Here is a 27,684-nt window from a genome sequence, read left to right on the forward strand (position 1 = left end):
CAGATGTAAAGAAGTGTGACCTTCAGGCCTTCTCAACAACTTTTACTAAAGTGATGAAAAATGTGAATGAAGTATAGATGAGATTTCAAGAAAAATGAAAAAAGAATGTATTTCCTTGTAGAAATCACTTGCCTTCCTAATTCAGAATGTATACCATAGTGCCTAGCATACTATACAAACCAAATGAATATTAATTTTATCTGTCCCTTTCTTTTACTCTATCATCCTGGGCTAGGAAACTAAAATACAGCTGGTGGTTTAATCCACCCAGGGAAAAAAGAGAAAGAGAGAGGAAAAGAGATATAGTTATGGATATGTAAATGTCATAGTTGCTTCACCATTTTAAGTTATCTTGTCATAACCAGGTTTCACACACATCCCAGTGTGTAACATATATTATTACATGATGTTTCTAGTTTTTAGGTAGACTGTGTTTTAAACTTATTGAAAGTCTCTAAATTAAAGAAATATTTTTAATGGTCATGGAGTTAGATTTTCTACTTCCTGTTGTATCAGTTACAGAAGTTGAGTCCATAAGAAATTTATTTCTGATATTGTTGGTTGTGTTGTCTTTTTTTTTAAATTAGTCTTATTAGGGGTGATCAATTTTATTAAACATCTCCTAAACCTAAAGTTTGTCTTTATTGCTTGTCTGTTTCATAAATCAAGTTCTAAGGGCTCTATTGCCATCATACAGCTTTTGATATGCTTTTATTGTCAATGTCTTATCAGGTCAGTTTTTTCAGACCATTTGTGACTTCTTCCTTAGCTTTCAAAATATGTTGTTTAATTTCCCAGTCATTCCTATATATTTTATATAAATTCTTCTTATATGTCTCAAATTTAATAATATTTATTTATGATCCTTGATATGTATTAAGACTTTCTTCCTGTATGGCCCAGCATATACTCTACTTGGTAATTTTCTCTGTGCAATTGAGAAAGATATATTTTCTATTGATAACAGGTGGAGTCTTGATGGGTTGATAGTATTGTTTGAATCATCTATATTCTTACTGATATTTTGGCTTCTGTTTATATCAATTCCCAAGAAACTAGTGTGAAATTCTAAAACTCTGAACAGACTTTTCAATTTAGTCCTGTGATTCTTTCAATTTTTGCTTTATGTGTTTGGAAGCAGCTGTGAAATTAGGTATACACATTTATGATTGTTTGTCTTGATGATTTGACTCATAATTGAAGATATTCCTCTTTTCTCTGATACTACTCTGTCTTGAAGTCTAATTTTTAATATAGCTACACCAGATTTTTTACAATCTTTTGCATAGTATAACTTTTCTTTTGGTTTTGAAATATCTATATATTTATCTTTAAATTGTATATCTTCTAAAAGCATGCAATTGAGTTTTCTCTCCTTACTGTATTTTATTGAATGAAATAGATTATATACTCAATTATTTTTCCTCATTTATTTTCTCAATTATTTATTTTTAGTCATGAATCTTTGTATTATTTTATTAGATACTCTAGAGGTTAGAATATACTTCTTTAAGTTATCTTGGTCTAACTTTGAGAAGTACAGCTACGTTTCCAATAAATAATAATCTTACTATTGTGTATGTTTACTTATCATCCTTCTGACTTTTATTCTCTTATTTTCATTTTGTTTATCTTAATAAATGCTGAAAATACAAAAACTGCTTATACTTCAATAATTAAGAGTTATATCTATCTATTATCCATCAATACGTGTACTTATTTCTCTGTATACATGTACACATATATAGAGAGATATGCACATATACATATATGTACATTTATATCTATGTCTATATAGAGAGACATATATCAGGTTAATTAATACCTTTATTCCTGATGTTCTTCATTCTCCTGTAAAATTGATTTTCTATCTAATATTACAGTTATTGTCTAAAGAATTAAAAAAAAATTTGTTATAAAGCAGGTCTATTGAAGAAAAATTTTTACAGCTTTTGTCCCTGAAAATAACCTCTTTGCCTTCAGTTTTGTAATGTATTTTTGCTGGATGTGGAATATATGATTTTTTTATTTATTTATCCATTTACTTTGCTTTTTGAAGGTATTGTTTTGTTGTTTCTGATCAGAAGTCAGCTGCCATTCTCATTATTTTTCTTTTTATGTAATCTGTCTTTCACTTTGACTGATTTCAAGATTTTTTAAATCTTTGCCTTTCAATACTTTGATTATTATATTCCCTGATTTTTTTATCCCATTTGATATTTATGTCCCCTGATTTATTTTTTATTTATCCTATTTGTAGTTAACTGAACTTATTTAATGAGTGGAATGATTTCTTTCATAAATGTTGGAGCAATTTATGACCATTATCTCTTCAAATATTTCTTGTCTCTATTTTCTCCCTCTTCTTCTTCTATGATACCAGTTACACATATGTTAGACCATTTGATATTACCTTCAGATATTGTATCAGGGAAGGCAATGGCAACCCACTCCAGTACTCTTGCTTGGAATCACCCATGGACAGAGGAGCCTGGTAGGCTGCAGTCCATGGGGTCGCTAAGGGTGGAACGTGACTGAGCGACTTCACTTCACTTTCACTTCACTTTCAGATATTATATACTATTTCCTTGTTTATTTTTTTGTTCATATCAACCTACTTTCATATTTATTGATACCATCCATTACTGATCTCTGTTTATTGATTAATCCACCAAATAATTATTTTTATCTGTCACTTTTTTTTAAATTAGCTTTGTCATTTAGGTCTTTTATATGGTTTCCATTTCTCCACTGGAATTCTCCATCAGCTTATGCATGCTGAAACCTTTTCAGTATACCTTCACTATACTTATAGCAACTTTTAAGTCACTGTCTAAAAATTCTAACAACTGACTATATCTCTCTTAATTCTTTTGACCATGTTTTTCTTTTGGTGATGGATTATATTTTCTTGTTATTTTTTATGTCTTATGTGAATTTTGGTTGAATATCTAACATAAATAAAAATTAATGTAAGTGTGGTTCAATCCCTGGGTTGGGAATATACCCTGGAGGAGGACATGGCAACCCATTCCAGTATTCTTGCCTGGAGAATCCCCATGGACAGAGGAGCCCAGAGAGCTACAATCTATGAGGTCGCAGAGTCGAACACAACTGAGCGACTAACACACAACAACACAAAGTAAATGATATTTACAGCTGGAAGTGATAATACCTCTTCCATCTGACCATTATTATGTGGGTTGTCAGTCTAGCTCCAGTATAGTCTATACTTGCAATGAGTGTGAACTTTCCATTGCTTTAGTTAAATTCTTTTCACCCAAACAATATTACTTGACAAGGGAATCTGAATTCTGTAGTGTTTCCTTATTCTTTCCTGCCTCTCCTTCCTGTAGATGGCTTCTGCCTAGTGACCAGGAAAGCCTTCAGCTGCCTATGGGATTTCACTCAGACACCCTGCTTCTTTCCTTGTCCTCAGACTTCAGTGAACCCTATATGCCTCTGCCTCAGGAGCATCCCTTTTAGCTTTCTTTCCCACCTTCACCTATACAGCCATAGATAGCCACAGTTCATACTCAGTGGATGAGATTCTGAATGTCCATAAGGTTTCTCTCAGTTCTAACTCCAAACCCACAGATTTCAGTGGGATCTGTGAGTCTGTTTCACAGGTAGTTGGAGAGATGAAGAGCAATCATATTTCTCCCGCCCCTCCCACAGTCATAGCCAACAGCATCCAGGTACTAGTGCACTGACTGAATTATCTATATGGTTTCTCTAAGTTCCCAGTTCCAGCCTCAGAAATTAGGGCATCATTTATACCTTTGCCTCAGAAAGAGTCTCTTTCCTGCACTGCCTTTAATCCACATAATCAGTTGGTGAAGACCTGTAAAAAAGAGTGTAGGTGCAAACCTCCATTGTTTCTGGAGTCCCCAAGATTGTAAATTGCCATACCAGATTATCATACATTCAGACTTTACATTTTTGGTAAATTTAGCTGTGCTTTGCCCATAACTATGACGTTTTCCACCTCTTCCTGGTATTCTGTCAGGCAGGAAAGTGGCAAGTCTTCCTTCTGTCTTGGGAAGAGCTTGACATTTAATTTTTTTTTTTTTAATTTGTTAAGTTTCTTTGTGACTTCTGCTTTTTAATGGACTCTAATATGTATTTATTTATGTGTTATTTATCTTGTTTTGATTGTTTGGGAGGGAACAGTATTCCTTTGTGACTTCATCCTATTGTACATGGAAAGATAGAACTGGTATATTAGAATTTCCATACAACTTCACTTTTCGCTACTTTTCACTACTACTTCACTACTAATTTCATCTAGTACATCTCATAAAAGATAATCAGGCTTAGCAAACTTTATTATTCTATTAGCTCATGTGTGCTTCATGACAACCAATTAAATCTTATTGTTATCCTTTTTTAATGAAAGAAACCTGATCTTCTAAAAGTTTGAGTAGATTAACCAATATGTAAAGAACTCAAATAATTCAATATGTAAAAAACTTAAATGCTTCAATAAGACAAAGCAAGCAATGAAATAAAAAAATAAGGAGGAAATGAATGGGACTTCCCTGGTAGCTCAGAGGATAAAGCGTCTGCCCACACTGCAGGAGACCCAGGTTCGATCCCTGGGTCGGGAAGATCCCCTGGAGAAGGCAATGGCAACCCACTCCAGCACTCTTGCCTGGAAAATCCCATGGACAGAGAAGCCTGGCAGGCTATAGTCCATGGGGTTGCAAAGAGTTGGACACGACTGAGCGACTTCACTTTCACTTTTACACACCAAAAAGGAGGCACCTGTGGCCAATAGACAGATGAAAGGACATTTCATTACATTAATCATATTATATTAAAACCATCAATTCTTCAGGAAGTCAAAAAGTCAGGCAATGTCAAGGGTTGCAAAAGATACTGGGTACTCTCATCAAACAATCCTGGATCTATATATCCAACTGGTTGTACATGGGTACAACTCAGCAACTAAGCACATACACAACCACTTTGAAAATTAGTGTGATATTATCAGTTGTATATCCTCAATTGATAAAACTACCCTTGGTACATACTTTTGAGAAAGTGAAAATCACTCAGTCGAGTCTGACTCTTTGTGACCCCATGGACTGTAGCCCACCAGGCTCTACTGGCCATGAAATTATCCAGGCAAGAATATTGGAATGGGTAGCCATTTCCTTCTCCAGGGAATCTTTCCAACCCAGGGACTGAACCCAGGTTTCCCACAATGCAGGCAGATTCTTTACCATCTGGGCTACCAGGGAAGTCTGATACTTTTGAGACACTCTTGCATAAATGCACTAGAGACTTGCACATGAAGACTTGTAGAATCAGAATTAAGACCTAGATATTCTGTCTTTTTAATTCTTGTTCACAGTTAATACATTATGCCAAAAGAAACAAGAATTTCAATTGTACTCATACAAGTAAGACTCGTGCCATATATAGAACTCAAATTAAGTCCTTGAGAGGCCTTAGAGGAAATAGAAATGCAGAGATTAGATGATATGTTCAAGGACAGGCACCCCAGTAGACACCAGCCACAAAATTACTCCACAGTTGGATAAAGATGAGTGGATCCTACAGCAGCAGAACACTCCTACTAAGAAATAAATATCTATAAAGAGCTCTAATGTATTTATTTAAGGTTCTAATTAAAGCAAAGCAGTCTCCTCTTTTGTAGTGAGTATTGCTTTTGAATGCTAACAAAGTTCTCCTCACTTTAAGACAGATGCTATAGCTAAGAACTGCAGAAAAGGTATCAGTTTTTATCTAGCTAAAATACACAGCCAATGCCGTTCAACTCATTTAAACACAGATATTCCACCTGTTTGTATGTACTTATAAATGGCAATCTCAATATCTGTAGTTAATAGGTCATCTAGGTTTTCAAAGAGTTTCCATGTCTAGGACCCCATGCTACCATGCTGAGCCCCAGGCTCCACAAAGATAGAAGCTGCTTTATCAGGGACTTCACTCTATGCATCTCTTTATCTATCTGGCTGTTCATTCATATATTTTAATACAATTTTATAATAAATTTGTAGTCTAGTGAGTAAAAAAAGAATAGCTAACCAAATAAGAAATACTCCCTTGTAATTAAACTCACTGTATTTGAGTATTCAAACCATCCCAGCCAACTTAACCATTCAAAATATCACTTTAAAGCAATTTGTATACAACTATTAAGGCTATTAATGGGCTCTAGAAATCATATCTTGGGGAAATATTGGCAAGTTTTCTGTCAGAAGAAGGTCAGAGAAATTTGCAATATGACTTCTCTGGTGGCTCAGAGTGTAAAGTATCTGCCTACAATGCGGAGGACCCGGGTTCAATCTCTGGGTCGGGAGGAAGATCTCCTGGAGAAGGAAATGGCAACCCACTCCAGTATTCTTGCCTGGAAAATCCCATGGATGGAGGAGCCTGGTGGGCTACAGTCCAAGGGGTCGCAAAGAGTCGGACACGACTGAGCGACTTCTCTTCACTTCACTTCCCAGCATACTAGTTTTCTTCAAGTAATGTGCTTACTTATAAGAATATAAACACTATAGCCAAAGAGTGTTTGTTTCTTTTCCTAAAGTTTTTTATGAACTACTCCTAACATTAGTGACAATGAATTGAATTTCATAATATCAAAGGAAACATTCTGAACTTGATATTGAATAAGTAATTTGTTTCTGATGGGATATATTCAGTAACAGCCCTGTAGCATTTATAGACAAAGGTCAGTGCTTTTAATAAAGATCAACTATAAAATGATGATTTTGGTATTGCATTTAAGTGTGTAACAAATGTACCAGGTGATGGTGTCATGTCAGAACTACCATATTCAGTGTTATCACTAATCATTTAAACTTCTGCCTTGGGTGCACCAGTACAGGTGATGGAAAAAGGACTGCTTTTAGCAGTGTTCTGCTCTGCTAGGCCCATTCAAAATGGCTCTTCTGTCTCACTCCACTGCTTTCATGGAAGTTGGGATTGATCTGTGAATCTCTTGCATGATACATTTGAAACTTTTATGTGAGTGTAAAGTGTCAGGTGGTGTCAGACTCTCTCGTTACTGGGCAGCAGAGGGAAGCAGAGTTGACAAGAAGTTATTGTTTTCATAAGATATGGCTCAGTTTTGATTTTTATAGATAGCGTTAGAGTTTGTTGCATGGTGCACTCAGAGAAGCTTGTGTTGAATACTTCATTTAAGTATTGTGAATGATAAATAGAAACTAATTCTATGACAAACTTTCTTCAAAGGACTCAATTCTTTGAACCTTGTAAAACAACATGGTTTTTTTCTCATGTGTTTCATGAAAACTTCCATATTCCACTTTCCATAATAAACATAAAGAGAACGTCTACCACTTGTCTGTTCAGTGGGTTACATCCTCTCTTCACCACCAGCAAAACCAATCAATTCTTCTCTAGCACTTAAGTACGCATTTCAAACAGTGTTGGATCATAAGCAGAGAGTGGAAGAAATGCCTCACGATATCACCATACATGGAAGTTCATTCCAAATTTCCTTTTCTCTTTTTTAAATTAGAAAAAACCTGAAGTTATATTTATTATTTTTAATTTTAAAAATTTACATAGTTTTAAAGGTCACTTTCCGTTTGTAGTTATTACAAAATATTGGCTATAGTCCGCATGTTGTGTAGTAAAACCTTGGACCTATCTTACACCCAAGAGCTTTTACTTCTCACTGCCTCCCCTATGTTGTCCCTTCCCATACACTATAAACTACTAACATTTTTCCGTATCTGTGAGTCTGCTTCTTTTTAAAATATATTTACTAGTATGTTGCATGGAGAAGGCAATGGCACCCCACTCCAGTACTCTTGCCTGGAATATCCCATGGATGGAGGAGCCTGGAGGGCTGCAGTCCATGGGGTCCCTAAGAGTCAGACACGACTGAGTGACTTCACTTTCACTTTTCCCTTTCATGCATTGCAGAAGGAAATGGCAACCCACTCCAGTGTTCTTGCCTGGAGAATCCCGGGGACGGGGAGCCTGGTGGGCCGCCGTCTATGGGGTCGCACAGAGTCGGACACGACTGAAGCGACTTAGCAGCGGCAGCAGCAGCAGCAGTATGTTGCATTGTTTAGATTCTGCATATAAGGGATATCATATACTATTTGTCTTTATCTATCTGACTTATTCCACTTAGCGTAATGCCCTCAAAGTCTATTCATGTTGCTGCAGATAGCAAAATTTTGTTCTTTTTTGGGACTAAGTAGTATTCCACTGTATGTATATATGTGTGTGTGTGTATACACTTATACACTTAGATACATATGTGTCACTTCTTTATACATTCATCTGTTGCTGGATACTTAGGTGCTTACATATCTTGGAAATTATAAATAATGCTGTTTTGATTACTGGAGTGAATGTGCCATTTCAAATTAGTGGTTTGGGGTTTTTTTGGGGTACATATTCAGGAGTAGAATTGCTGCATCATTAATTCTATTTTTAGTTTTTTTGAGAAGCCACCACACTGTTTTTCACTGTGACTGCACTAATTTACCCTCACACAGACACTGTACAAGGGTTCCATTTTCTCCATATCCTCACGACATTTGTTATTTGTGTCTTTGATGATAGACATTCTAATAGGTGTGAGTTGATATCTCACTAGAGTTTACATTTGTATTTCCCTGATAATTAGTAGCGTTGAGTATCTTTTCATTGCCTGTTAGCCATCTGCATTTGCGGGGAGCGAGCTCCGCCTCTGGCAAAGGTCATGAGGAAGGAGGCTTGGCACACGCAAAGGCGGGATCAAGCCTCAGGAGTCTCCCTGGAAATTCTCGAGCAATCTACCCCCAAAACCAGAGTCTGCCTACTTTCTGCTTTGTGCTTTCACCTACACCTCTGACTTTACGGGGGGCTGTCCCCCACGACCTCTCTGAAAAAAGAGTTAGCTTACAGCTCCAGTTAATAATTCCTGGGTGTGACAGTGTTTAACCTACAAACTCCTTTGGAAATCCTCTAGCCTGCCTGAATAGGTTTTTCCGGCCACATGTGATTGTTCAGAGCCTCCCAACTGTGAGAGGCAGGAGATGTTCTAAACTGTCTAAACACAGATTCTTTTGAGTAGTTAAAAGATTGATTAGAAATTGTATTGGTGAAGGGATTTTCACTTGTTGAGCCAATGTTTGCTGCTAAGTTTCCATATCCCTTACCTGCTGTGTCCCTGGCAGTGTATTGATTAATATAGTTGGTGTAAGTAGTAGCTTTAATGTTTGTAACCTGGGACCCTTGAGTTAATTCTTTTTCTTGTTATAGCCCACCACACCTTTGCTCTGTAGGAATGCAACTTTATCTAATGCTTTTGGAGGCCGGCGCCTGACTTGAGAATAATCACCTTTAGAGAAAAGGCCTCCGGGCCAGAAGATGATGCAAATCACCTAAACTTTTGCATATGATATGTTTCCTGGCTTACTGCATGACTCTACCCCTTCCCCCATTATCCTCTATGCATAACCTCTTTGGAAAATAAAGTGCTTGTTCACCGAAACTTGGTCTCACCATGTCGTTCTACCTTCTGGCTGAATTATTCAGCCTCTTTTCTCCACTGAATTTCCTCACTGAGCTATCCTTATTTCAGCCTCTCTTCTCCACTGAATTTTCCTACTGAGCTATCCTCATTCTATTACTCTTTATATCCTTAATTAACGTTTAATTAAGCAATTGTTTCTGATCTACGTAAGGATCTTTGGAAAGAAGTCTATTCAGTTCTTCCGCCCGTGTTTAATCAGATTGTTTGTTTTTTTGATGTTGATGTATGAGCAAATTTATATATATTACATATTAATCCCTTATCAGTCAAATTATTTGCAAATATCTTCTGCCATTCAGCAGGTTGTCTTTTCATTTTGTCAATAGCTTCCCTTTTGCTGTGCAGAAGCTTTTAATTAGTTTCCATTTGTTTAGCTTTTGTTTCTATTGCTTTAAGAAATAATTCCAAAAGCTATATTGCTGCTATTTACGTCAAAGAGTGTTCTGCGTATGTTTTCCTAAAGGAGTTTTATAGTATTTGGTCTTACATTTAGATCTTTAATACATTCTCTCTCTCTCTCTCTCTCTCTATATATATATATATATACACATAATATATATTTTACCATTTTGCGCATTATTTTTACTGTGGAATAAAAAAACACATGACGGTAAATTTACCATCTTAACCAATTTTTAAGTGTATAGTACAACAGTGTTAACTGTATGTACATAGTTTATAACAGTTCTTCATACCCATGAACAATAACGTACCATTTCCTCCTCTCCAGGCCCTGGCAACCACCATTCTCCTTTCGGGTTTGTAAGGATCTGACTGCTTTGGACACATCATGTAAGTGGAATCATGGAGGTTTTATTTTTGTAACAGGCTTATTTCACTTAGCATAACATTCTCAAAGTGCTTCAGATGATAATATATGACAGAATTCCCTGTTCTCGAAGACTGAATAATATTGCATTTTATGCATATTCCACATTTTCTTTTTCCCCTAGTTTTATTGAAATATAATTGATATACTACTGCACTATATAAGATTTTTTTCCAGCTTAGTTGTTATGTTTTAAATTTATTTAAGCACTGTTAATTTGCAATGTGCTAATATCTGCTGTACAGCAGAATGACTCAGTTGTACATACATATTATTTTCCATATTCTTTTCCTGTATGGTTTATCACAGGATATTGAATATAGTTTCCTGTGCTGTATAGGAGGGCCTTGTTTTTAATCCATCCTATACATAATAGGTTGCGTCTACTAATCTCAAACTCCCAATCCTTCATTCCCTGGACCCCACCCCTTTAATTCATTTTGAGTTTATTTTTGTATACAGTATTAGTGAAAATTCTAATTTCATTCTTTTAGATATAGCTGTACAGTTTTCCAAGAACCACTTATTGAAAAGACTGCCTTTTCTACATTGTCTATTCTTGTCTCCTTTATCATAGATTAACTGACCGTAAGTGTGTGCGTTTGTTTTTGAACTTTCTATTGTTTCATTAATCTATATTTCTGTTTTTGTGCTATTACCATACTGTTTCAATGACTGTAGTTTTTAGTATTGTCTGAAGTCAGAGAGCATGATTTCTCCAACTCTGTTTTTTTTTTTTTTTTTCTGATTGTTTTGGTTATTCAGAGATTTTGCGTTTCCATACAAATCTAAAATTATTTGTCCTAGTTATGTGATAAAAAAAAAATCACTGATATTTTGTTCAAGAGTGCATAGAGTCTGTGGATTGCTTTGGATAGTATAGTCATTTTAACAATACTGAGTCTTTAAATTCAAGAACACAGTAAGTCCTTCCTTCTGTTTGTATCATCTTCAGTTTCTTTCAACAGTGTCCCAGAGTTTTCCAAGTACAAGTCTTTCGCCTTCATAGGAAGGTTTATTCCTAGGCATTTTAATCTTTTTGATGCAATGGTAAATGATATAATTCCTTTAATTTCTCATTATGATAGTTCATTGTTAGTGTGTATAAATGGAATATTTTTCTCTATGTTAAATTTGCTGAATTGATTGATGGGCTCTGATAGTTTTATGGTAGTGTCTTTAGAATTTTATATGTATAGAATCATGTCATTTGCAAATAATTACAGTTTTACCTTCCTTTTCAGTTTGGATTCCTTTCATTTATTTATTTTTTTTCTTTTCCTCTGATTGCCATGGATAGGAATTCCAAAGCTATAATGAATAAAAATTGTGAGAATGAGCATCCTTATCTTGTTAGTAATCTTAGAAGAATGCTTTTAGATTTTCACCATTGAGTACACGTATTGTTCTATGGTAATAAGAACATGCTCAGTGCTGTGCTTAGTTGCTCAGCTGTGTCCATCTCTTTGTGACCCCATGGACTGTAGCCAGCCAGGCTCCTCTGTCCATGGGAATTCTCTAAGCAAGAATACTAGAGTGGATTGCCATGCCCTCCTCCAGAGGATCTTCCCAACCCAGGCATAGAACCCAGGACCCCTGCTTTGTAGGCAGATTCTTTACTAACCACATTACCAGGGCAGCCCTTACATTAAATGTAAATGGACTAAATGCTCCAATCATAGACTGGCTGAATGGACACAAAAATGAGATACACACACAGCCTATAGTATCCCAGAGGTGGAAGGATTTTTCAATAGCTGTAAATCAATCAGTATGATACACCACATTAGCAAATTGAAGAATGAAAATCATACGAAGAACAAAAATCCATATCTCAATGGATACAGAAAAAGCTTTTAATAAATTTTAACATCCATTCATGAAAAAAATCCCTTTTATCTTGATCTCAGAAATGCCACCAATTACTTAGCAAGAAATGAAGCACCATGTGAAATAAGAGACCTGAATTTCTTCAGGTTTTTTTTGGGGGGGGGGGAGGGTGTTGTTTATTCTCATTTTCACAGTTAATTTGGTGAGAGCCTATGCTAACACTGCTAAACCCATGGATTTCTGTATTTTGTTACACTGGAACTTGACAGAGACAATTTTACATTATAGAAGCTACTTCATATTGCGCTTAAGTGTTTTCATTGCCTTAAACTCACATCTTATAAATATGAGAATAGAATTATCTTTAGGCCAAATTACTATGTGGTGAAGCAAGAACCAATTTTTAGTTGAATGTAAATTCTATTTTAGGATTCTGCATGAAATACTCATTGCCTTTGAGGTATTTATTTTCATTTTATTAAAGAAATGCTGATTATAAGTTATGAGATGTATTAAATTGAAACAGCTTTATTAAAAAGTATTTCCACTTGTACGACAATACACCAAGATTAGAATTCCTATTGTGGAGCTTGACAATGCTTGTATCATACATACTTTTCATACAGCAGTTACCTTGTTTTGTACAACATTAAAAAAGGTGTTGACATGTTATATTTTAATTATCTCTAATTTTCCATGATATCATAAAATAACCATGGCATTCTAAAAACATTCCTCCTGAATCATAATTTGCTTAAGTAACTTCCAATTAATTTTTGTGCTCCTTATACTAGAACTTACCTTCTGAGGGTAGGGATGTGAAAGTTTAGATCTCTTTCCACTTATTCATACATATAATGTGTCTAATTAATCAAATAATGGGTGACATTGTTTATTCTGTAATCTCCAAGTTCATTTGCCATTATTATTCTACAAAAGACTTGGCCAACTTTTCAAAGATACTTTAGATAACCAGAAAGAAAACTTATTTTACAAATTTGTGGGGAAGTTCCCTAAATTTGTTGAATAATTTTCCATCTGTGAAGGCCAAACACCATTTTGATGTTGGCATAACCATGTCATATTTTATTACTTCTTTTCCTTTTACTGTAAAGATGGACTTTTGTTGTCACTGTTATCATTGTTGTTCTGAGAAAAAGATAGAATTCCTCTTTGGGTATTTTGCCAAAGCACAAGAACTTTTCCCTTAGTGAGTTTTGCTCACTATTTATTGAATTATGAATGTATCACTGACCGATATTTTAAGATTATAGCCCAGACCCATGCATTTTTTGTCCACAAAACCATAATAAAAAGTTGAAAAAACATTTAAAGAACCATTTGTCTTTAAGCAGTAAACTTTTTCATTGGTGTTAGTATGTATTAAAAACATTAAGCAGAGGCAAAGAAGCACTTGAAGTATTTTTGGAAATATTCATTTTTAAGCTCCTTAAAGCAATTCAGGAGCATCTAGTTACCTACAAATAACTGATATGCTAATTACAGATCTTTCTTGTCTGGCTTCTTTTCTCCTTTCTCAACCCTAAAGCCTCATTAATAAAATTCAACTTCAAGTTTTGATGTTGTTACAGCTTCAGAAAACCCAAAGCAAATGTCATGTGTCTTTTTCAAAAGAAACACAGCATGCCTCACAGTGAACTGGACTCCTTCTGGTTCTCTATGATGGAATTTTTATCTGTGTCAAGATCAAGGTCAGAAACAAATGATTTTGCTGCATAGTCATATGCAAAAAAAAAAAAAAGTTTACCCGTCTATTTACTCTTTGATCTATCCCATAAAAAGGGAACTTACAATTGTGGAATTGTGACATTTTAGAATTGGAAAGGTCCTCAGAGATAATCAAGCCCATCCCATTTGCTTTAGACTAGATTTGATCTAGAGGAAATTGAACCCTAGAGAAATTAAGTGTCCTGCTAAAAGCTACACATATTATTAACAGCAGACTTTAGAACAGCCATTGAATCTTCTATTGCTACAACCAGTCCAGAGTTCTGTCTGCTATAATTTAAATGTTTTCCTTTATCCACTTTTAACTTTGCTTTGATTTTATTTCTATTAGCTAAAATTTTCAAACCAATTAAATTTAGTAGAAGACAGATGTGTGTCTCTTTGTAAAGTATCTTTAAAACCAATTTTAAAAAACTTTTTTTTTTTTAAATTCTTGCATTGTACAGACGGAACACAAAGGAAGGTAAACAAACATTTAGGGAACCCGAGACTGCTTCCCAGGTGGCGCAGTGGCAAAGAATCTACCTGCCAATGCAGGAGATTCAAAGATACACGTTCCATCCCTGGGTCAGGATGATCCCCTGGAGTAGGAAATGGCAACCCACTCCAGTGTTCTTGGAAGGTAAAATAACATTTAGGGACTTTGAGATTAAAATTTATATATGTATTTTTAGCACTGTGCTTATATTAGATAAGTTAGAGAAATTAATTTGAGTTATTTGAAACACCCAAATTCACTTTACTTCGACACCACCCTTATGAAGTTGCAGGATTTCAGCTGCATAGTAAAGTTCTCTGACATATTTATTTTGCTTTTTTCTTATTTCATTTTCAAAAACACAAATAACTATTATTATTTAGGCTGTAAAATTGATCCCAGTTTTCTGACTTGGAATATATCTCACGTTTATACAGGGCCTACTCTATGTCAGATATAGTTTAAGTGTTTCCCCAAATATTCTTATTTAGAATACTCTGGAACCCTATGAGGCAGATTTTGCTATAACCATTTATCAGAAGGAAAATCTGAGGCTTTTAAGTAACTTATTCACGTAGACAAAGCTAGTAGGAATTAAAGCAGAGAGTCAAACCTAGGAAGTGTAACAATGGAACCCCTGATATCATGTTTAAAATGTGATCTTATATAAAATCCCCAAAGTCATTCTTTCCTCAAGGGAAGTTAGATCAGTAAAGGGCACTCTTGTATTCATTTTTTTGCATTGTGTTGTAGAACCACAAAATAATCCATAGGTCATTCGAAGTGTTGAAGCAGAGATGAAAGTCATCTTTCGAAGATACGTGCAGTGTTGACTAGTGTGAATATGACTTCTAAGATTCTACGAATTTTAGGTTCTTTGTGAAATGAATTTCACTAGGATATTGTGTTGCAAATAATTCTTATACTATTTTTAGTTAGAACTATTTCTGAATCACCAAGAAAATGTTAAAATCGAAGCCATTGTTGTTGTTCGGGTAGTGTTTCAAAAGCACATAATTCTCTCCCAGTTTCCCCCTTTTGTTTAGCTTTAATGATTGCACCATGGCCAAATAGTTAGAAGAATGCTGTTATTTGAAAACCAGACAACAGGTTATTGGTGTCTTTGGATGCCTTGTAAAGATAAAATATATTAGTACTGTTTAGCCTGGGTTCTCCCCATCTCCCAAAGGATAAAAGAAAGCAAAGATTTATGTAAAGGTAGTTTAATTAGAGGGCTTCCCTAGTGGCTCAGTGGTAAAAAATCCACTTGCCAATGCAAGAGATACGGGTTCGATCCTCAGGTTGGAAGATCTCCTGGAGAATGAAATGGCAAGCCACTCCAGTATTCTTGCCTGGTAAATCCCATGGACAGAGGAGCCTGGTGGGCTACAGTCCATGGGGTCACAAAAGAGTTGGACATGACTTATCAACTAAACAACAGTGACAGTTTATTTGAAAAGAAAACAGAAGTAAAAGGGTGATAGAATGCAGAAACAAACAAACAGAAATACTCACAAAAAAATATAAACAAAAAAGATCTCGAGGGCTAGGGAAGTAGAATTTAACCTCTCCTATGACCTTCTGGGTAGCCATATGAAATGTTTCTCAGAACTATCCACCTGGGGCATGAAGGGGGAAGCATTTGTTCATCTATATTTTTTTCTCATTGTGATGTTCCCTGCACTTTTGGTTTGCACAAGCATGAATACTGAAATGGTCCCCATGGGCACTACACTGAGTTCAGAGAAGCCCCAGGACAAGAAGCAAGAACAATACCAAAGTGAGCTCAGGGCAAAGTCCGTTCTGGTGCACCTGTCCGAAGCTGTCAAAGCCTGATCAGCTGGTCACTGTGGTGCGAGAGACAGGATCAAGAGGATTTGCAGTGGAATATGAGAAGTCCATTTTAAGGGCTTAAAAACACCTTCCAATTTTTTTCTTCATTCCATTTTTCTGATGGAGAAACACATGTAACACACAGGAAGAAAACTTACAACTTTAGAATAAAAGGTACCCTCTCACTTACCTAGACTGAGAACTAACTGGTCACGTGGTAAAATTAGTTAGGAATGTTGTGGGAAACGGAAGACAGTCTTGTGGACTCTTGGGATTGTTGAGATAGAAGGGATCGTGAAATGTTACTTAATCCATATGCTACCTTGAAGTATTCATTCACGATGTATTTTATTGTCTTCACATTTAAATATGGTCATTTGGCATAATTAATTTTTAGAGCAAAGTTTTACTTACTTTCTTGGATAGGATTATCAATGTTGGCTGTTGGAGCCACGGAATGAATTCAGGAAGTTTCTCTTGTGTCTACTAAAGGTAATTTAGCAGCTCTGGGCTCATCAAAGTCTCACTTATGTTGAGGTTATTTGATGACTAAGAACTCAATGAATAGGAAGCAGGCATCATGAACAGGAATACTGGATATATATTTTCCAACAAAGTTTCTACGGTCTTTAGTTTAAATATGAGCTCACGATAAACCTAATTCAATATCTCCACATGTACCTTTGATAGGTTATAAACATTTCATCTGAAAGCTCTTCCAGAAGTCTTTTACTACCTCCTCTTTGGCCCATACTTTTAGAAAACTTTGTTTCTTATCTATGAGTACCACCTCACATCAAATTAAGAGCATACATATAGATAGGTAAATAAGCATGTGTGTGTGTGTATATATATATATATATACGCATACATTAGCTGCTCATTGCTCATTAAAATATTAATAGAATTTATGGATTTAGCTATAGCTAGATCCAGACATTCAAGTGATTTCACTAGGATCCTCTCCAAATCTTAACTTTGCTTTTGCCATGTTGGTTTAATTTCTAAATGTAGACTCCATGAACTTCAGATTTATCTTCAACTCGTCTAGCAAATTCAGTGGAAAGGGCACATTCTTTCCCTCTAGCTCAAGAAAAACTCCCAGAAAACACTCTGATTGGTTGTTATGATACTTACGCATTCTGGTGTCTACAAGGAAGGGATGATCCAGTTAGCCACATCAGGGACCAACGCTAACTCTAAGAAGAAGCAGGCAGAGTCACCTCCTTCCTAGCTACATAGACATTGGAGGATTCAGTGAATTTTTTTAAGTAAATGTGAACATTATGAAAAGAAGAGATTCTGAGGACAGAAGAAATAGCTGGCTCATCTTTCATGTTTCTATAATGACATTTGTGAGTTCAGAAAGTCTTTCTACCCACTAATCCAGAAGCTTGTTAAAGGGAGAGAATGTTTTTTATTCATCTTATTGAAAGTACCATCTATCGGAGTGCCTGGAACTCATTATTGATTAAAAGTTTAAAGTGATCACAGTCCTCTAATTAAAGAGAGTACACCAGTATCATCCATTCATTTTATTTAGTGAAAAAACCAAACACTTTATACAAAGAGCAACCACCATCTGATTCTGATTGCACCATCCAAAATAGATATCAATAATCAAAATATCTAATAGAGAGGATTAAATATTAATCCAAAGAAAGGATTAAATGCCTGGGGAAAAATTAGGTAGGTAGCACTATTTAAATCTGCTTCCATTTTTATCATCAAAATATTTGGTGATCAGTAGTAATTCTGCAGATTTTTATGCATGTAAATAAAGTAAATGTGCAAATTAATAAAATGCTATCCTGCTTCATCATGAATAATGAATAGCTAGAGTCTTCAAAGAGAAAGCTAGATTTGCTACATTTTAAGCATTTCAACAAAAACAGAAGAGGGAATCCATTAATATGTAGTCTATGTGTTTTTCTTTGTGTTTAATCTGTTATAGAAAACAAACTGTAGTCGTGTTAACTAAAATGAAGGCAATTGAGTTCATATGCAGATTTGGACATTCTCCTACCATCACATCTTATCTGTCACTCACATGGGGATAAAATAATATCTTCTGCTTTAAAAGAAAAATTTCAAAGTGCTGAAACAATTTTACACAATTCATGGTGAATGTAAAAATAACCTACAATAGGGTCTTATGCCAAATTAGGCAGCACTTTAGAGAAGCAGGGAATAAAGGCTCAAAGTGAGAGGGAGCTAGGAAGGGAGCATTCTCTTCCTTGTCAGAATAATTGGTTCATTAAATGGAAGGAGAAAAGGGGAAAAGATAAAATGGGAAGAGTTCCCACTATTAAATATGTATTGCACAAGGTCTCTCTCAACTTACTTTGCAGCATCACGGCTGATGTATACAGATCCTAATAAGCAACAAAGTGAATAGGGAGCTGGACTCCCAATTGTTCAATTCTTTTTTGTTTCCAATGATAAAGAGAAGGGTGCACTTGTTCCCCTAATCCCAGGGATCAGACCCTGAAGCTAAGCAAAAGGAAGAAAGGGCTGATTAAAGCCACAGCAGTCAAGACCTTTGTGCAGTTGTGATATGTGGGTGTATATAGACACATGCCCATCTAAAGAGCACACATGTGGTCAGTGGAGTGCTGTGAGCGTGCCTTTGGGATGAATAGTGCTATTATAAACATAAGTCATTATTAGTAGCCAGCATAAATAGCTTGGCCTGTCATGGGGTTAAGATCTGTGATCTACTGGGACTTGCTCCTCTTCAGAGGGGTACAGCTGCTGTGAAACAGAAAAATCTGTCTTGAGAACACATCCAAGGGCCCATGGAAAAGTGGTTGCTTGTAGATGTGGTCTTTAATTAAAGTGGTTGTTGTAGAGAGAAAGTCGTCAATTGGAGGTGACCCTTGGATCAAGTTTTGATCTCCAACTAACTGTTCAGTTTTTTTCAAGGGACAAAGAGTCAGGAGGAAACCAGAGGGAATAATATCAAGGCAGGAGACACATTTACTTGTGATGTATAAAACGATAAAGGGTTCAAAGTTTGGGTTTTAGTTCAAATAAAATCCCAAGAGTTCAGATAGTTTTCTAAACCCTCTGAACCTCATCAATGCTGAGAATCAGCTTAAAAAAAAGCATAAGAGCAAAATGGTCCTTGGAATGTGTGGCCACTTCCCTAACAAATGTGGCCAGAAAAATACCATAGGCAAGTCCAGTCAAGTGACACATAAGAACATGGCTTGAATGCTCTGCAAGGCAGCTTTGCCTGATTGTAGCTACTATTTGCCTAAAGAAAATGGGAATATTAATGGATCCACAAATGGTATTCATAGCATTTAAAATAAGTCTGTTAAGAAACAAAAACCTAGAAGGTCTTACAGTGTCACTGATGATTGAGCTTAGAAAACAAATTAAGAACACAGAACAGTCAAAATTTGGTGGAGCAACACTGTCACTCAATGTGTATTCTGTCTTCCATGTTTCCTGAGGTTTCCATTCCCAGAATTCATGCTTAGAAAGAAAAGTGAAAGTGAAGTCGCTCAGTCATGTCCAACTCTTTGGGACCGCATGGACTGCAGCCTACCAGGCTCCTCCATCTATGGGATTCTCCAGGCAAGAGTACTGGAGTGGGGTGCCATTTCCTTCTTTCCTTCCTTCTTTTCCTCCTTTCCAGGAGATCTTCCCGACCCAGGGATCGAACCCAGGTCTCCCGCATTGTAGGCAGACGCTTTACCATCTGAGCCACCAGGGAAGTGCTTAGAAAGAAGATCACTGTAAAAACTCAATCAGAGAAAAGAGTGAGTCCAGATCTTCATAGAAGCCTACTCTTTTTATTTATTCACCTCCATTCCCATTATTGCTCCATGAAGATACAGAACTGACCATGGGCAAACCGGAGTAGCCAGTGTTTCTTCTCTTCTTAGCATCTTCTTGTCATCTGTGATATGAAGTTCCTCTAGATTCTTGGCTACTCTTTCTCCATATGACTACCCCAGGTTTCTCAGCAAAGGATTTCTTTTACCTTCCATAACCTGGGCTCTTCTGTAGATTCAGCAGTAACTAAGTTCTTAGCATTGTAGTTAGAAAGGATAGGATAAAGCAATTCATGCTTCTGCTGCTGCTGCTAAGTCACTTCCATCGTGTCCGACTCTGTGCGACCACATAGATGGCAGCCTGCCAGGCTTTGCCATCCCTGGGATTCTCCAGGCAAGAACACCGGAGTGGGTTGCCATTTCCTTCTCCAATGCATGAAAGTGAAAAGTGAAAGTGAAGTCATGTCTGACTCTTCGCGACCCTGTGGACTGCAGGCTACCAGGCTCCTCCATCAATGGGATTTTCCAGGCAAGAGTACTGGAGTTAGGTACAAATGTTAGATAATAGCTTTATGTGGTTTCTTTTGCTGAGGTACAGGCCCTATATTGACAATTTATTGATAAAAAGAAAGTAATAACATCCAAATGATGTGAGGGAATCCTTAGGAGAAGGGGTTCTTAAATTCCATTATGTATACAACTATTTGAGTAGGAAATGGCAACAATTCCCGTATTCTTGCCTAGAAAATTCCATGGACAGAGCCTGGTGGGCTACAGTCCATGGGGTTGCTAGGACTTGGACACAACTTGAACGTACACGCACATTCATACAACTCTAGTGAGTACTGTTGTATACTACCTGGACCCTCACACCCATCTCACAGCTTCTGGGGCTGTGGACCTCCTCAGGTATCACAGCTGCCTTATCTCACTGGGAAATGACCTTGACCTCAGAGCTTGGCTTCATCCCGAAATACCCTCTCTTAGGGACAGCCTTGGCCAAAAATTGGCAGATGCAAGAATGCAAAGCACTTTTCTCTCTCCTTCTCTCTCCTTTTCCCCATTTCAATTTGAGTCAATTCTGAAGAGACCCATCTCCTTTCACATTCTTGATATGCTTTATCATATCCTTTATCCTCCACTTTACTTTTAGGATCAACTAAGAATTCCGTCGCAACCACATTGTCAGTGACCTTCTCCCTCTGCCCAGCCCTGGGTTTCTCACTCCCTAATAAGCCCTCAGCAGATAACTGTTTCCCCAAAACTCTGTGTAGCATCACTTCTCTTTACATACCCAAGGCGGCCACTACTGTTTTTCAGAATACTGCTGCAGTGTAGCAGAGTGGCTTACACTTTCCATTAGGGAAGGGAGGGGGTTGTAGGGAGAGCTGAAAGGGAGACTGTCTGAGGGAGAGTGAATAGAGGTCAGTGGGGGACTTGACAATTATGGGTGCATAATAATGGGTCTTAGCATACTAGAGGAAAACCCTCTGCCTCTGTCACACAAGCTATCATTCCATTTTCACCTCCAACCTGCGAATTTTAGAATCGATCCTCACTTTTTCATATCTGCCCTCCATGTTGCAGGTACAAAAACATTTCAGAACAAATGTGATCTGATCATTTTCCTATAAATAGAGATCTTAATTATCACATTTATCCATTTTATTTCTCTTGAAAGGTTTTTAGAGGTTGTATATCAATGACATCCCTTCCGAAGGATTTGCATTTGAAAGGCCGTTGTTCAAATTTAATTCACATTTGACACAATGTTTTCTCTTGCAGAACATTACTGAAAATCAGTTTTCAGCAGGCTCTATTCTACATCCCTCTGATCATTTCTCTTTTTACTATCGGTATATTCTAAATAAATTTCTTGTGTGCTGTGAAAGTGAAAAAAAATTGGAAAATATTTGTATCCTGTATTTAGTCCCATTTTGATTTTTAACATCCATTTCCTGTACTGTCTTCCCCATGAAGACTGCTGCCAACAGGAGCCTGCAGGACAGTGTCTCTGGGCTTCCTGGGGTTTCCGGGGGCCAGGACAAGCATTAACCTGAAGGAACACTGTGCCTTATTGATGGACAGTCACGATTAATTTCTGTCTCTGACTCTTTGCTCTTCTCCTGTGAGAGTAACCCTGTATGAAATCACTGCACATGCCCCAATGTTTTGTTTTGCACATCAAGCTCCAGCAGCTCTCAGTGAACACTAAGGTTATATTCCTGAAACCCAGGCAAGAGCAAAGGCTCTCTTAAAGGATAGTAGAATGTATAGCTTTGCTCCTGGCTGATCTCATTATCTCAAGGAGGGAGAGTTAATTTTGGTTACTGAAAGAAGCCCTCTTCTTGAGGAGAGCTGTCCAGCAAGGAGACAGCTGAAATCAGCAATTTGTTTTATTTGTGGTTCTCATATTAGGAAATCTTTTGTCCCTGTAGTGAGATCCACTGTCCCCCCCACCCCCCACCCTGCAAGTAGACAGACACCGAAATCAAATGCAAATGCAGGGTACAGAGTAAACTGCAGAGTGGTGGGCTGTCTTCGTATCATTGCTCATTTTGCAGCTTTTGTCAGTTTTTGAAAAAACGGTGGAGAATAATTGGCCTGAGATGTAAAGCCACACTCGGCTGTTCCAAGGAACAAAGAAAGACAGCTTTAGCCCATAAGACCATATTTTTGTGAAACACAGTCTTCCTTTTTAATAATGAGCAGATACACAGTGCTCTTTCTCAGCTCTGAAAAATCTGTAGCTTTCCCCCTGCAATGTTGTACAAGGCATTTCAGCTGGTGCCATTTGTAATGCTGTGGTTGGTCGCGTTGAACAAGGAGAGCCTACACTTGTTATCTTAAGGGAAGGCGGATGACTGTAGCACTCTGGCGTGGCTGTGAGAGCCACAATATCCTTCCTGCATATTTGACCTTATGATGATAGCATCAGAAACAGTGAGAGCAAATAATCAGGGCCCAGAAACTGTCATCCCAGCCATTATCATGATCTTTTGGATGTATTCAATGTTTCCTGTTTAGAAGTGGGCAAATATTTGTCAAGAAAAATAAATATGAATATCTGACTGGGGAATTCAGACCATGGTACAAGATGGAACAAGTAGGTGATACTCCCCAGGGGAATGATAAACTGGTTGTCATAAAGAAAATGCATTTCCCATCTGAACTTGGTCATCCTGCTACACTGTAACCACTGTGACATTGTCAAAGGTGACTGTGATAACACCACTTTTTGTTCCTGCTCCCTTATATGTTCCTTTCTAATTTCTCTTCAAAATCCTACCCTTACGACATGTCACTTTCCCTGAGATTTACTTTGCTGTCTTCAATCTACTCTAGATACAACAGTCAGAGTGATCTCCTTAAAAGTAAATTTGCTTTGTCACCTCCTCAATAAAATTGTCCAATGGCTTTTGTACTGCCTAGAATAAAATCAAGTCTTCAGGATGGTCCCAAGACTCAACACTGTCTGTGTTTTGCCACTTGTTCGCTCGTCTACTCTCACAGCGCTTTTTCCCTTGCTCATTACACTCCAGGAACAATGGCTGACTTTCTTTACCCAGGACACACCAAGTTTTTTCTTCCTCCAAATCTTTGCTGAGGTTAACTTTCTCCCTACTTTTGCTTTAATATAATTGTCTCCTGGGCTGTTTTTCACCACTTAACTTAAATGTTACTGCCCAGCTGAAGTCTTCTTTTATTTATTACTGTTTTTATTCTTCTAGTTTTATTGAGATTGAGTTGACATACAGCACTAGGTATGTTTAAGGTGTATAACACAATGACTTGACTTACACACATCATGAAATGATAACCTCACATTTAATGAGTATCCATCATCTTGTAGACACAGTCTTTCTCAACCAGCTCATTCACAGTAGTTTTCCTGACTCCGTGCTATTCTAAGTTTTAAGATGATTCCTTACATAGCAGGCACAGTCATTTATAATTATTTTATGTATTTACTTTCTGCCCTTTCTCTAACTATGAACTTGTTGAAGTCAAGCGTTAAGCCTTCTGTCCCTTGTTGTTCAGTCACCGAATCGTGTTCAACTCTTTGAGAACCCATGGACTGCAGTGCACCAGGCCTCCCTGTCCCTGGCCATCTCCCAAAGTTTGCCCAGTTCCTGTGCCTTACAAGGTGATGCCATCGACCATCTTATCTCTTGGCGCCCTCTTCTTCTGCTGCCCTCAGTCTTTCCAAGAATCGGGGACCTTTCCAATGAGTCGGCTGTTCGCGTCAGATGACCTTCTCTCCTCTGTCCCCCACTTTTCCCTTATTATCTCCAGATACTATCTGGATACTATACTATCCAGATACTATACTACTATCGTACCTACCACACAACATATTTTTAGAAATGTTTATTGAATAAATCAGTGTTTTCATGTGGCTTGTATTTTAGATATTAGTCTAATTTTCTTCCTCATTTGGCCCCTTCAAAAGTGGAACTTAACATCCTATCTTATCTTCATTCTCAGTATTTTTTGGGGTTCATGAAATCCCTTAAGCCCCCTGTCTTTATCTTATGTATTTCCATAGGGAAGGACAAAGCCAAAGTAATGTCATTGAACACAGGAGAGGGCATCACAGATGGGAAGGAGAGATAACATATGATGGAGGGCAGCAGCATGGTTTCATGTCTTCTCAAAAGGCTCCTGGCAAAATGAGAGCAGAAACAAGCTAAGCAGATGGTGGGAGTCATCTGCTTTTGCAATTCACTTGTTTATGTTTTTCCTGCCTTCCTGTCAATTTCAGCTCTTGAGCCCTATAGGCGGGGTCTTGTCCATGGTTATTATTGAAGGTGTCACCTACTGAAGGTTGGGTATTTTATAAACATTGACTCTTCAGTAGTAAATTTTGTTAGGTAGTGCAGGGACCTCCAGGAATTACATATGATAAACTTGACTTGAACCAATGGTGTTTCAAATTAGTTAGATGACCTTGAACAGAATTGGCCAGAGTTTCCAATGTACATTTTCCCAAACAGCTTTTACAATACTAATTACTCTGGTGGTATCAGGTGGACTCACCATCTGAATGAAAAACCAAGTCATTTTTTTTAGTAGTTGAAAATTCCTAAAGCATAGCAGCAGTAGGAGCTTTAAGCATAAATAGTACATTCATTCAATTAACATTTATTATAGCAGACATTATTTGTTGGTGGTGTAGAATACAAGGAGAAATAGTCCTTGCTGTCTTACCTTATTCTATTTAAACTAAAAAGATGAACAAAAAAAGGGGGAAAAAATACAAACAACTACTTAATGCTGTAGCACAATCAGATTTATTTATTGAAAAGTATTTCTGATATTACCCTGGCATAGTCAGTAGTTCTTTTAAGATGACAGCATTTTGAATTAGGGCTTAAGCTGACAAAAGTGTTTTGTTTGTGGGTTTTAGCCATCACAAAAGCTTTGAATCTGACAATCACAGGGAAGCCAAAGTAAAAGCCTGGGTAAAAGTATTTATACCTATGATGTTGCACTTGGATTTTTGCTCAGTTAATTTTTTCTATGATAATAAACTCTGAGTATATATTTAAATTTTATTAATAAAAGTAAAACTACAATGTTAATATGCCAAAACTAAATATTTAAGAAATGGAAAGGATGTAAGAACACTCCATGATTTATAAATGAATGTGTAAACTGGTGACAATGGATGACCAGGATGAACTTTTGATCAAACTGATATATTATGGTCATCATCAAAAACATTAAATGTATCAGTGTGGCAATGTATTTTTATCATTGTTTCCAGATTCTGTTAAGAATATCCACATTGTGTGAGACCATGTTTGGAAGCTTATATCTATGGGGTCACACAAAGTCGGACACGACTTAAGCGACTGAACAGCAGCAGCATGAAAGGTTAGAGGTTTTGCCCTACTTACAAAGTAACAAGGTAGCTTGCCACAGTCTCATAGATGCTAGTAGAACCATGAGACTTCTGGTTAGAGACCGGTGAATTCATTACCCATAACAGTGCAGGCAGCACGGCTTCATGTTCGCATTAGTTCCTTTCAACCTATAAGTCCCATAAGGCAGTGACAAATGGACCCAGGTTGATGCTATATCTGTGTCATTCAGAGGAACACTGATCTCAAGAAACCCCAATCTTTAAAGGCTTTGCTAGCAAAGTTATTGAGTCTTTGCCTCAGAGGGGAAAAGTATCTTTATTATATTCTTCATGGGAAAAAAAAACACCATTTGCCCCTGAGGGGGTCACTATCTCTATCTTCCAAGGGTGTTCTGCTACGTAAACATTCCTGAAAAGATAGCCTGGAACAAAAGCTGTTACAAGACATGTGTAAATGCCATGAAAAAATCGCCCTGCAAAAAATGTCATTCGCTGCTAAACAGAAATGCTAAGTAGATTCTCAGTTTTAAATAAAACACTTTAAGCAATGAGCTAAAAGACATAATGAGAATGGTTTATATTTACAATTGGAACAATATTTTTCCATGAAAATTGATATTTAAATTCCAAGGTTGAGAAGTCACATTCTAACATTTTTTACAGAATGTGAACCCAGCTTTGGTATGTAATAAGCAGTCATCCTTCTAACAGAGAGAGGCTAAGATTCATATTAGAATGTTTATGCCATAAATTTTGAAATGTAACATGTAATTCCCAAGAAAGACACTGTTTAGTTTAGAAAATGTGAAAATTTCAGAATATTAGAACTTAAAATTCTTCTAGAAATTCTGTCCCATCCGAATTCCCATCAGAGTTTTTTAATGCCCACTAGCAAAATTTCTCTTACACAATCCACGTGTGTTGCACAGTTATAATTAACTGAAGTATATATATCCTGCTTCAAAAAAGATTCAGAAACACAAGTCCACATGTTACAATGACCTTAGGTGGTTGAAATGCTCTGCTTAAAGTCATGAAAATGGAGGAAATAGAGACTTCCAACAAACTTCAGCAACTGCGATCTTTACCATTGTTATATTTTCGGTTTGAATTTATTTCTCACACATCTGTCAAAGACCTACTCTATGCAATGCCACTTACAGGGAGTTGAGAAATAAGAAATATATATTATCCATGCTCTTCAGAAACTCACAATCTGGAAGAGGAGAATAAAAGAAATCCCATTCATCTAGCCATGATGCATTGTACATTTCCTAAATAATAAAAAATCAGTATGAGATCAGACATATTTAAGACTGATCAAAAAGGAAAGGATGATAATTTCTACACATCACTAGAATTTGTTCACCCTTAAAAGCACTAAAGTCAAATCCCTTAATGAAATGAAAAATGGCTTAATGCAAAAGTATAATATGGCAAATTCTGCTTTTCTAAGCTTTTATTTGTGACATTCAGCAAGTTAATTTTTGTTTGCCTCAGTTATTTTCATCTGAAGATGGAAGTAGTGTCACTCTCAATTTTATTCCATTGGTCAACTATAGTTCAATAAAAACAAACAAGTAAAAATTAATCATAATAAATAAATAAAAATACGATGTAGTTTTTGTCATTTATTCCATTGATAATAATTAATTTTCAAAAGCCAACCACCACAAGTTTGTGGAATAAATCCCTTTTGTTTATGCTGTATCATTATTTTATACAGTGCTAGATTTGGTTTGCTAGTGTTTTGGTGAGTTTCGCATCTCCTTTCAT

The 27,684-nt window shown here is 36.7% G+C and overlaps 1 long non-coding RNA gene across 1 annotated transcript in view; it reads left to right on the forward strand.

Moving 5' to 3' along the window:
- The window catches only part of LOC133252060 (uncharacterized), a 707,608-nt gene that overhangs the window by 217,367 nt on the left and 462,557 nt on the right, over positions 1-27,684 (forward strand). The window contains exon 2 of the long non-coding RNA XR_009737797.1: positions 10,266-10,327. This is a non-coding gene — a long non-coding RNA (uncharacterized LOC133252060). The remainder of the gene's footprint in view (positions 1-10,265; positions 10,328-27,684) is intronic.

The sequence above is a fragment of the Bos javanicus genome, chromosome 7 (genome assembly GCF_032452875.1).
Source record: "Bos javanicus breed banteng chromosome 7, ARS-OSU_banteng_1.0, whole genome shotgun sequence".
Classification (NCBI taxonomy): Eukaryota; Metazoa; Chordata; class Mammalia; order Artiodactyla; family Bovidae; genus Bos; species Bos javanicus.